Below are 12,280 nucleotides of genomic sequence, written 5' to 3'. Positions count from 1 at the left end.
TGGGGCCCTGCCCAAGCAAAGGGGGCCCACTCGTGGGCGTCGGTACTGGCACTGGGCCCCTCATAGTACGGCGGTGTGTCTGATGGCGGGTGTGCACCCCCACCGTCAGAGACACTTGATTGCACTATGAGGGACCCTGTGCCAGTGCCCGTGCGCAAGAGTCGGCCCACCCACCTGTCCAGGGCAACAGCACTCACACGGTTGCGTGCACTAGGTGGTGACCCCGGCCATGGGGGGAGGAGGCAACCGAGTTAGAGAGGTTTACAAAATGGCATATGTTGATGTGGGACATTCACCTGCTGCTAAAGGCGAAATTGGTCAAGTCCCAGGAAGAGGACGACCAAAGAAAGCCATTTTTCTGGCAACCTATGTGTCATCAGGGTAAGGTGTGACAAAATCCTTGGAATCGCAATCATGGTTCATTTTAATGAAGGTTAGATCATTCACATTTTGGGTCAGGAGACGGGTCCTTTTTTCTGTCAGGATTAATCAAGCAGCACTGAAGACTCTTTCCGATAGCACACTTGCAGCTGGGCAAGTGAGCTCCTGTAAGGCATATTGTGCCAATTCAGGCCAGGTGTCCAGTTTAGCAGCCCAATGGTCAAATGGGAATGACCTGTGAGGGAGAACATCAATATGAGACGAGAAGTAGTTTGTAACCATAGTTGACAACTGCTGTCACTTTCAATCGATGCAGTATTACCAGTCGTGTGAGCGGGACTTGAGAAATCAGTCCACAACATGGTCATGAAACCCCTGTTTCCAATGCCACTTCTGATGTGTGCACCACCAACACCTCTTCCAAGTTGCCCCCGGCCCCTACGGCTCGTGTGAGAACCATCACCGCTGCTGTGTGCTGGGAATGCCTCAACCAACCGGTTTACCAGAGTTGCTTGTTTGTTAGCCAATATTAGGTCAAGGTTCTTGTGTGGCATGATGTTTTGGAATTTGCCCTTATAGTGTGGATCCAGGATGCTGGCCAACCAGTAGTCGTCAACGTTCATCATTTTGGCAATGCGGGGGTCCCTTTTTAGGATCTGCAAGGCATAATCTGACATGTGGACCAATATTCCCGGTGTCAATGATGCACTGCGAGAGCTGGGTGGAGGAGCACTTTCTGGCAAATCCACATCAGTCCAGTCACGCACAAACCCTGTACCAGACCTTGCCACGCCAACATTTTCTCTTGCCCCACGAGAAGCATCCTCCTCCCCTAAATAATCATCCCCATCATCATCCTCCTCCTCTTCCTCCACCTCATCCAGGAGAGTTCCCGGAGCAGACAATGGCTGACTGTCATCAAGGCTTCCCTCCTCTTCTTTCCCATCATCAACCTCGGCTGCAGACGCCTGCTCCTTAATGTGCGTCAAAGTTTGCATGAGCAGACGCATAAGTGGGATGCTCATGCTTATGATGGTGTCGTCTGCGCTTACCAGCCGTGTGCATTCCTCAAAACACTGAAGGACTTTACAGAGGTCTTTCAGCTTCGACCACTGCACACCTGTCAAATCCATGTCTGCTCTCAAAGTTCCTGCTCGTGTATCCTCCCACAAATGCATTACGGCCTGTCTCTGTTCGCACAGCCGCTCAACCATGTGCAGGGTGGAGTTCCACCTTGTTGCAACGTCGACAATTAGGTGGTGCTTGGGAAGGTGGAGCAATTGCTGCAGCTTCTGCATACGACTGAAGTGTACTGGCGACCGGCGGATGTGCGAGCACAGTCTTCGGACCTTCTGGAGCAGGCCTGTTAACTCCGGATAATTATTGAGGAAGCACTGCACCACCAGGTTCAAGGTGTGAGCCAAGCAATGTATGTGTCTGAGTTTTGAAAGGGCTATGGCTGCCATTATCACTAACTACCTTGCCTGCCTCAAGATATAGACTGCCCAGCCATGTCTCAGTTTGTCGCTGAAAGTAGTCAGCCAGTACCTCCGCGGCGTGTCTGTCGCCCAAACACATCATCTTCAACACAGCCTGCTGACGCTTTCCACTAGCTGATCGATAGGGGGGACACCTCGTCTGCAACACTGGCAGCTGCGGATGGAGTGCTCGTGCAACTGCATTCTGTGGACGAGCTTTCGCTTCTGGAGGAGGAGGAGGGCCGAACGCCTACAGCCAACTGTTTCCTATACCGTGGGCTAGGCAGCACTGTCCCACCACCGCTGTCCCCTGTGGAGCCTGCATCCACCACATTAATCAAGTGCGCAGTGATGGACACGTAATGGCCCTGGCCATGCCTACTGGACCATGCATCAGTTGTGAGGTGCACCTTTCCACTCACTGATTGCTTGAGTGCATGGACAACGCGGTCTTTCACATGCAGGTGGAGGGCTGGGATGGCTATGCGAGAAAAGAAGTGGCGACTGGGTAGGTCATAGCATGGTACTGTGTAGGCCATTAGTTCGCGGAAAGCTGCGCTTTCAACCAACCGATTGGGCATCATCTCTAACGAGATTAGTTTGGCAATGTGGGCGTTCAAACCCAGTGTAGGCGGATGAGAGGATGAGTACTTTCTTGTCCTACTCATAGTCTCTGGTAGGGTGAGCTGGACTTGAGAGCTGCATATGGTGGAAGAAGCGATGGACATGGCGGACTGAGAGAGGGTTGATGATGGTGATGGAGTTGGTGTTCTTTCTGATGGCCTAGATTCAGTCTTTCGTTGCAATAACAGTGTGATTCCCTGACTGATTTGCCCTTGCGACGACAACTCAACATTTGCTGCTGGTGGTGTGCTAACCGGTGGGCTTACAGTGGGGGAAGCAATGTAGTGTTGCTGACTACCTTCTTTGGGAGCAGTTGCACATATGGTACGTGAGGTTTGGTAGTCCGTCCACGCTTGCAAGTGCATGGTGGTTAAATGTCTTAGCATGCAACTGGTATTCAAATTTCTCAGATTTTTCCCTCGGCTAAAGGTCTTTGCGCACTTCTTACAGATAAACTTTGCCCAGTGGTGGGATTCCAATTTTTAACAACAGGTTTTGTGTTTGCTTGTAGGAAAACCACACCCATTTTAAGACACACCCATTTTAAGACACACCCATTATTAAGCCACACACCTTTTCTTCAAACATATACAAGTAGGGGCGCAGTCAAGGAGCTGTTCCCTATAGGCAGCACAGGTCCACAATAGAAAGCATTGTTCACTATAGGCAGCACGGATCCCCAATAGGCAGCACAGGTCCACAATAGGCAGCATTGTTCACTATAGGCAGCACGGATCCCCAATAGGCAGCACAGGTCTCCCAAAAGGCAGCACTGTTCCCTATAAGCAGCACAGGTCCCCAATAGACAGCACAGGTCCACAATAGGCAGCATTGTTCCCCAATAGGCAGGCACAGGTCCCCAATAGGCAGCACAGGTCCCCAAAAGGCAGCATTGTTCCCTAATAGGCAGCACAGGTCCCCAATACACAGCACAGGTCCCCAATACACAGCACAGGTCCCTAATAGGCAGCATTGTTTCCAAATAGACAGCACAGGTCCCCAATTGGTAGGCACAGGTCCCCAATAGACAGCACAGGTCCTCAATAGACAGCACAGGTCCCCAATAGACAGCACAGGTCCCCAATACACAGCACAGGTCCCCAATAGACAGCACAGGTCCCCAAAACATAGCACAGGTCCCCAATAGACAGCATTGTTTCCAAATAGGCAGCACAGGTCCCCAATAGACAGCACAGATCCTCAATAGACAACACAGGTCCCCAATACACAGCACAGGTCCCCAATAGACAGCACAGGTCCCCAATAGACAGCACAGGTCCCCAATAGGCAGGCACAGGTCCCTAATAGGCAGCATTGTTCCCAAATAGGCAGCACAGGTCCCCAATAGGCAGGCACAGGTCCCCAATAGGCAGCATTGTTCCTTATAGGCAGCACACGTCCCTAATAGACAGCACAGGTCCTCAATAGATAGCACAGGTCCCCAATAGACAGCATTGTTCCCAAATAGACAGCACAGGTCCCCAATAGACAGCACAGGTCCCCAATACATAGCACAGGTCCCCAATAGACAGCACAGGTCCCGAATAGACAGCACAGGTCCCCAATACACAGCACAGGTCCACAATAGGCAGCACAGGTCCCCAATAGGCAGGCACAGGTCCCTAATAGGCAGCATTGTTTCCAAATAGGCAGCACAGGTCCCCAATAGGCAGGCACAGGTCCCCAATAGGCAGCACAGGTCCCCAATAGGCAGGCACAGGTCCCCAATAGGCAGGCACAGGTCCCCAATAGACAGCATTGTTCCCTATAGGCAGCACACGTCCCCAATAGGCAGCACAGGTCCCCAAAAGCCAGCACAGTGCTGCACAGGTCTTCTGTCCCTTCTGTCCACCTCAGACTCCTCTGTCCCCTCTTGTCCTCTCTGGACTCCTTTCTCTCCCTCAGACTCCTCAGTCCCCTCTGGACTCATCTGACCCCTCTAGTCCTCTGTCCCTTCTGTCCCCTCCAGACTTCTCTCTATCCCCCCAGACTCCACTGTCCCCTCCGGACTCCTATCTCCCTCAGACTCCACTGTCCCCTCCAGACATCTCTGTCCCCTGCAGATTCCTCTCTGTCCCCTCCAGACCTCTCTGTCCCCGAGACTCCACTGTCCCTCCCCAGACTCAGTGTGTTCCGTGTACCTGAGCGCCTGCACCTGACCGCATCCTCACAGCACCACAGCGTCCTCACAGATCTCTGGGCACTTGCTGCAGGACGGGGGCGCTTCTCCTTGGTGAAATACGGTAGCGGTAGTTCCGGGTTCTTGCTTCCTGGGCTGGGCTGGAGGTGAGCTCTGTGCTCCCTGTGGATGTGACACGGCGATCCCCGCACTGTGCTGGCTGCAGCTCCGGCCCCTGTATAGTCCTCAGAACCGGATCGCAGCTCTGAATCTCCCCGGTTCGGGGAACCGGCTGCTTTTTTAACAACTGGTTCCACCGAACCGGGGAGAACCCGCTGAATCCCACCCCTGACTTTGCCTGATCATTAGGATTTTGTTCAAAAAAGTGCCAGAGTGCTTCCTACTATGGAAGACATTTTGAGGTCTTGCACGCTGTGCTATTTTGACCGTCTGGCCAAGGTGTCCTGCAACTCTTTTGGTTTTTGTAACCTGTTTTTGGACTGCTCCGGGCCTCCCAGATAACAGCTGTTGTGATGTCGATGCCCACTACGGATGCTCCTCCTCCTCTTCTGAGCTATTGGCAGCGGCACCCTCTTCCCCCAATGGATGCCAATCTGGGTCAACAACTGGGTCATCCATCACCTCCTCTTCAATGTCATGTGCACCTTCCTCTGTGTCACCATGTATGGTGGTATAGTATGCGGGAAGGGGCACCTGAGTTTCATCAGGGTCAGATTCTGCCTCAGTACACTGCGAGGACTATGTAGTGCTCTGAGTGAATGTACCAGCAGAATCATCTATCAGTGGCTGTGCATCAGTGCACCCCACGTCAGATTCATCTTGGCCTGGGTAATTCACGATTTGACTTGATAACCCAGGCATGGTATGTGAAAACAGCTCCATGGAGTAATCTGAAGTGTGGCCTGCCGCATCCTTCAATTTTGGTTGGGGTGAAGGACACAAGGAAAGGTGTGGTTCATGACCATGAGCCCCCAATGATGATGCAGTGCTTTTATTTTTTAAAACTTCAGAAGAGGAGGCGATAGAGCAGGAGGCTGAGACAGCAATGTAAGCCAAAACTTGTTCTTGAAGCTCCGGCTTTAAAAGCGGTTTACCTACTCCCAGAAAAGGGAGCCTTCGAGGCCTTGTGGAGCCAGACGGTGGCGCAGGCTCAACACCTCCTGCATTAAGTGCTATTGTGCTTTTGCCACTACCAGCAAATCCACCACCAACACCAACACCATCATTACCAGCTGCCAACCCCCACCCACTTCCACGGACTCTTCCACCACACTTCCTCATTTTTGGGGAAAATGTACCCAAAAAACCACCAAATATATGGTATTGTAAAACAAGGTACAAGGTGTATATAGTAGTGGGGAGAATTTGAATATCTCTAGACTTCAGGACACAGTTGGATTCTGTCAGGCCCTGTTTATATTACACCGCAATGTGACAGGCAGATTCTGGATGGTGTAAGAAAGGTGTATAGAGGACTGGGGAGAATTTGAATCTCTCTAGACTTCAGGACACAGTTGGATTCTGTCAGGCCCTATTTATATTATATTACACCGCAATGTGACAGGCAGATTCTGGATGGTGTAAGAAAGGTGTATAGAGGACTGGGGAGAATTGGAATCTCTCTAGACTTCAGGACACAGTTGGATTCTGTCAGTCCCTGTTTATATTACACCGCAATGTGACAGGCAGATTCTGGATGGTGTAAGAAAGGTGTATAGAGGACTGGGGAGAATTGGAATCTCTCTAGACTTCAGGACACAGTTGGATTCTGTCAGGCCCTGTTTATATTACACCGCAATGTGACAGGCAGATTCTGGATGGTGTAAGAAAGGTTTATAGAGGACTTGGGAGAATTGTAATCTCTCTAGACTTCAGGACACAGTTGGATTCTGTCAGGCCCTGTTTATATTACACCGCAATGTGACAGGCAGATTCTGGATGGTGTAAGAAAGGTGTATAAAGGACTGGGGAGAATTGGAATCTCTCTAGACTTCAGGACACAGTTGGATTCTGTCAGGCCCTGTTTATATTACACTGCAATGTAACAGGCAGATTCTGGATGATGTAAGAAAGGTGTATAGAGGACTGGGGAGAATTGGAATCTCTCTAGACTTAAGGACACAGTTGGATTCTGTCAGGCCCTGTGTATATTACACCGCAATAAGACAGGCAGAAATTGCCTAGTGTATGACAAACTACACGGTGTATATATAATTGGGCAGAATTGGAATCTCCCTAGAGTGTAGGTCTGTAAGAACAGACAAACTCCTCGGCTTTTCCTTACAGAGTCACACACTTAGGTAGCTTCAATTTGGCCGTGATAACACCCGTTATGCGGTACTGTGAGAGGAGCGTACACATACACCGCTGTACGGTGTATGTAAAATTGTCAAGCTCCGTGTTTGTGTATACAGACTGACACACGCTGTCTCTCTAGTTTTGAATGTAATCAAACAGCAAATATACTAAACTGTTCGAAAAACTGACAAAACTATAAGGTGTAGGTATGTAAGAACGGACAAACTCCTCGGCTTTTCCTTACAGAGTCACACACTTAGATAGCTTCAATTTGGCCGTGATAACAGCCGTTACACGGTACTGTGTGAGGAGCGTACACCGCTGTACGGTGTGTGAAAAAATGAACGCTCAGTACCTCACCAGGACAAAACAATAAAATTTGGATTGCTTTTAAAAAAGCAGTTTGAACACCAGTGTGCACACAGCAATGCAGCTAGCCTTAAAAGGCAGGCTAATCACCATCAGCGCTGCTGCACAAAAGCAAAAATCTTCACCTTTCACTGCACAGTAACTACAGTGAAAAGCGCTATCAGCAGAAGCAGTTTTTTTTTTCTTTTTGCCTTCCTAACGCTCTCCCTACAGAATCAGCAGCAGCAGCAGCTCTTCCTATTCTGAGATCAGCATGAGTAACATGGCGGTCGGCGTGCACGCCCTTTTATACCCCCTGTGACGCCCCACAAAGCAAGCCAATCACTTGCATGCCCTTCTCCAAGATGGTGGTGACCGCTGCCTATGTCATCACGTTGCCCACAGTGTCCGTTCTTCCTGATTGACTGCAAAAAGGGCGCTAAAGCATCTTTTGAAATGCGACTTTGGCGCTAAAGTCGCCGACCTCGTGGCCAACCTCACGCTAAGGTCGGGTTTCGTTTCTTGAAACCCGACTTTGGCGAAAGTCGCCGACTTTTGAATTTTTTCGACCCGTTTCGCTCAACTCTAATGGGGACAGAACGATCACTAATGGATCACTAAGGGTGTGTGCACATGTTGCGGTTTTTGCTGCGGATCCGCAGCGGATTTGGTCCTACGGATCCGCAGCAGTTTCCATGCGGTTTACAGTACCATATGAACCTATGGAAAACCAAATCCGCCGTGCACATGCTGTGGAAAATTCCGCGCAGATTTGCTGCAGTTTATTTTCCGCAGCATGTTACTTCTTTTTTGCGGAACCGCAGCTGCAGTGTACGTTTCGGGACAGACAAATCAATCTCTCTCTCATCCACACTGCCAAACCGCACTAGAACCTGCATCAAATCCGCTGTACACATGCTAGGAATCCGCAGGAAAAATGCATGTGTTTTACTCTGCGGTTTCTGCCAAGAGATATGGATTCTCTGCAGAAAAAGCAGCAAACTAATCCGCAACATGTGCACTCACCCTAACAGATCACCATACAGTATCATGCTATCAGCAGCACATCTACAGTTTACACCCCATAGTCCTCCATATAATATAATCTGCCCCATAGTCCTCCATATGGTATAATACACTCCTCAGTCCTCCATATAGTATAATACACTCCCCATAGTCCTCCATATAGTATAATACGCTCCTAAGTCCTCCATATAGTATAATACACTCCTCATAGCCCTCCATATATTAAAATACACTGCTCAGTCCCCCATATGGTATAATACACTCCTCATAGTTCTCCATATAGTATAATGCACCGCCATAGTCACCCATGTAGTACAATTCACTTCCCATAGCATAATGCACCCCATAGTTCTTCATATAATGTATTCCCCATAGTCCTCGATACAGTATAATGTAGCCCACATATAGTATAATGCAGCCACCCAATAGAGCATAATGCAGCCACCCCACAGAGTATGATGCAGCCCAGCCATACAATATAATGTAACCCCCATAGAATATAATGCAGCCCCCCTCTTATAGTATAATGCAGCCCCCCTTAGAGAATAATACAGCTACCCCAGAGTATAATGCAGCCACTCCACAGAATATAATGTAACCCGCCATAGAATATAATGCAGCCCCACCCCCCATATCGTATAATGCAGCCCCTCCATAGAATATATGGCAACCCCCTCATAGGATATAATTCAGCTCCTTATATAGTATAATGTAGCCCCTCCATAGAATACAATGTAGCCCTCCTCATATAGTAAAATGCAGCCCCCATCGAATATAATAAATATAATACAGCTCCCATAGAATATAATGTAGCCTCAAATAGAATATAATACAGCCCACCTCCCTATAGAATATAATGTAGCCCCCCATATTATATAACACAGCCTCCCCCTATAGAATATAATGTAAAATGTACCCCCCATGGTATATAACACAGCCACATAGTATATAGCCCAGCACCACATGGTATATAGCCCAGCACCACATGGTATACAGCCAAGGCCACCATGGTATACAGCCCAGCCCACCATGGTATACAGCCCAGCCCACCATGGTATACAGCACAGCATGGTATAATACAGCCCACCATGGTATAATACAGCCCACCATGGTATACAGGCCTAGAGCATTAAACTAGAAGAAGAGGGGATGGGAAGAAAAACGTTAGACATTAACACGAAACCAGATATTATACTGATGAATGATATGAGGTGTGGCAATGAAGATCTAAGACAACATACTCAGAAGGGAGAACATTTCTAAAACAATCAACAGGGAGGAGATTGGAACAAAGCAAAATTCTCTAAAATGCATGCTCGCAAACGCCAGATGCCTGGCAAACAAGACGGAAGAACTAGAAGCAGAAATATCTACAGTTTACTATGACATAGTGGGAATAACCGAGACATGGTTAGATGAAAGCTATGACTGGACAGTTAACTTACAGGGTTACAGTCTGTTTAGAAAGGATCGTAAAAATCGGAGAGGAGGAGGGGTTTGTCTTTATGTAAAGTCTTGTCTAAAGTCCACTTTAAGGGAAGATATTAGTGAAGAGAATGAGGATGTCGAGTCCATATGGGTCGAAATACATGGAGGGAAAAATAGTAACAAAATTCTCTTTAGGGGTCTGTTACAAACCCCAAAATATAACAGAAATCATGGAAAGTTTACTACTAAGGCAGATAGATGAAGCTGCAACCCATAATGAGGTCCTTGTTATGGGGGACTTTAACTACCCGGATATTAACTGGGAAACAGAGATCTGCGAAACCCATAAAGGCAACAGGTTTCTGCTAATAGCCAAGAATAATTATCCTTCACAATTGGTCCAGAATCCAACCAGAGGAGCAGCACTTTTAGACCTAATACTATCTAACAGACCTGACAGACTAACAAATCTACAGGTTGTTTGGCATCTTGGAAATAGCGACCACAATATTGTACAGTTTCACTTGTCTTTCGCTAGGGGGACATGTCAGGGAGTCACAAAAATACTGAACTTTAGGAAGGCAAAGTTTGACCAGCTTAGAGATGCCCTTAATCTGGTTGACTGGGACAAGGTCCTCAGAAATAAGAATACAGAAAATAAATGGGAAATGTTTAAGAACATCCTTAATAGGCACTGTAAGCGGTTTATACCTTGTGGGAATAAAAGGACAAGGAAAAACCCAATCTGGCTAAACAAAGAAGTAAGAGGGGCAATTAACAGTAAAAAGAAAGCATTTAAACTACTAAAGCAGGATGGCACCGCTGAAGCTCTAAAAAACTATAAGGAGAAAAATTCTTTATCTAAAAAAAATAATTAAAGCTGCCAAAAAGGAAACAGAGAAGCATATTGCTAAGGAGAGTAAAACTAATCCCAAGCTGTTCTTCAACTATATCAATAGTAAAATAATCAAAAGTGAAAGTGTAGGCCCATTAAAAAATTGTGAGGAAAGTATGGTTATAGATGATGAGGAAAAAGCTAATATATTAAACACCTTCTTCTCCACGGTATTCACAGTGGAAAATGAAATGCTAGGTGAAATGCCGAGAGACAAAGAAAACCCTATATTAAGGGTCACCAATCTAACCCAAGAAGAGGTGCAAAACCGGCTAAATCAGATTAAAATAGATAAATCTCCGGGTCCGGATGGCATACACCCACGAGTACTAAGAGAACTAAGTAATGTAATAGACAAGCCATTATTTCATATATTTAGAGACTCTATAGCGACGGGGTCGGTTCCACAGGACTGGCGCATAGCAAATGTGGTACCAATATTCAAAAAGGGCTCTAAAAGTGAACCTGGAAATTATAGGCCAGTAAGTCTAACCTCTATTGTTGGTAAAATGTTTGAAGGGTTTCTGAGGGATGTTATTCTGGATTATCTCAATGAGAATAACTGTTTAACGCCATAGCAGCATGGGTTTATGAGGAATCGCTCCTGTCAAACCAATCTAATCAGTTTTTATGAAGAGGTAAGCTATAGACTGGACCAAGGTGAGTCATTGGATGTGGTATATCTTCATTTTTCCAAAGCGTTTGATACCGTGCCACACAAGAGGTTGGTACACAAAATGAGAATGCTGGGTCTGAGGGAAAATGTGTGTAAATGGGTAAATAACTGGCTTAGGCTGGTTTCACATTTGCGTTTTTTTGCGCTTGAAAAAAACGCATACGTGCGCATGCGTTTTTTCCCCTATATTTAACATGGGTGCGCATACCTGCGCGCTGGCATGCGCACGTATGCGATTTTCATGCGCTGCGGTTTTTTGGGGTGTGCATTTGTATTTTACAGACGCTACATGTTGCATTTTTTGGTCCTGCAAAAAAGCGCATGCGCACGTATGCGCACGTTTTGCGCTAAAAATGGCCATTATAGCCTATGGATACGCATACGTGCGCACTGGCATGCGCATGTATGCGTTTTTTTGGTGGTGTCCACTTGTTGTACTAGTTATAAACTTATAAAGTAAAAAAAAAAAAGTCTATATAAAGGAGGTGCCTGCCAAAACTCTGCCACTACTACACTGACAGATTGGAGAGCAGACAGTCACCAAGGAACCCATCTTATCAGCGCAAGAATGTGAGTATATTACATTATATGCCTGTCCTTTTAAATTATGTATGTACTAATGATTTTTATTATTTTTACATGCAGTATGTCTTCAGAATCCGAATATTCCCCATCGCGGCAGGAATTGGCGCAAGCAGACCGTGAGGTGATTATTTTCGTGCATCTGGTAAGTATATCTGCTGCTACTCCAAATCTCTTACGTTTTTTTCAACTTTTTTAAGACATCATCATCATCATCTTCTGCGGACGGGACTTCTGAGGGCGAAGAGCAGGAGCAGCGAAGCCAAGTCCCGGTGGTGATACGGAATGTATGTATCAAATGATTTGTAATGTTCTTTATTTTTTATCTTCTATTTTTACTCTTTTTTATGTTTCTTTTTTTTGTAACTTTTTATTCAATTTAAATTTGATTATTCTAATGAATG

The 12,280-nt window shown here is 46.9% G+C and overlaps 1 protein-coding gene across 1 annotated transcript in view; it reads right to left on the bottom strand.

Annotated features, from left to right (window-relative positions):
• The window catches only part of TAGAP (T cell activation RhoGTPase activating protein), a 217,662-nt gene that overhangs the window by 20,741 nt on the left and 184,641 nt on the right, over positions 1–12,280 (bottom strand). The gene's annotated exons all lie outside the window — the stretch shown is intronic.

The sequence above is a fragment of the Dendrobates tinctorius genome, unplaced genomic scaffold (genome assembly GCF_039654945.1).
Source record: "Dendrobates tinctorius isolate UK_male_01 unplaced genomic scaffold, ASM3965494v1 ptg000046l, whole genome shotgun sequence".
Classification (NCBI taxonomy): Eukaryota; Metazoa; Chordata; class Amphibia; order Anura; family Dendrobatidae; genus Dendrobates; species Dendrobates tinctorius.
The sequence above is the reverse complement of the archived record's forward strand: the minus strand, read 5'-3'. Positions and strand labels throughout refer to the sequence as shown.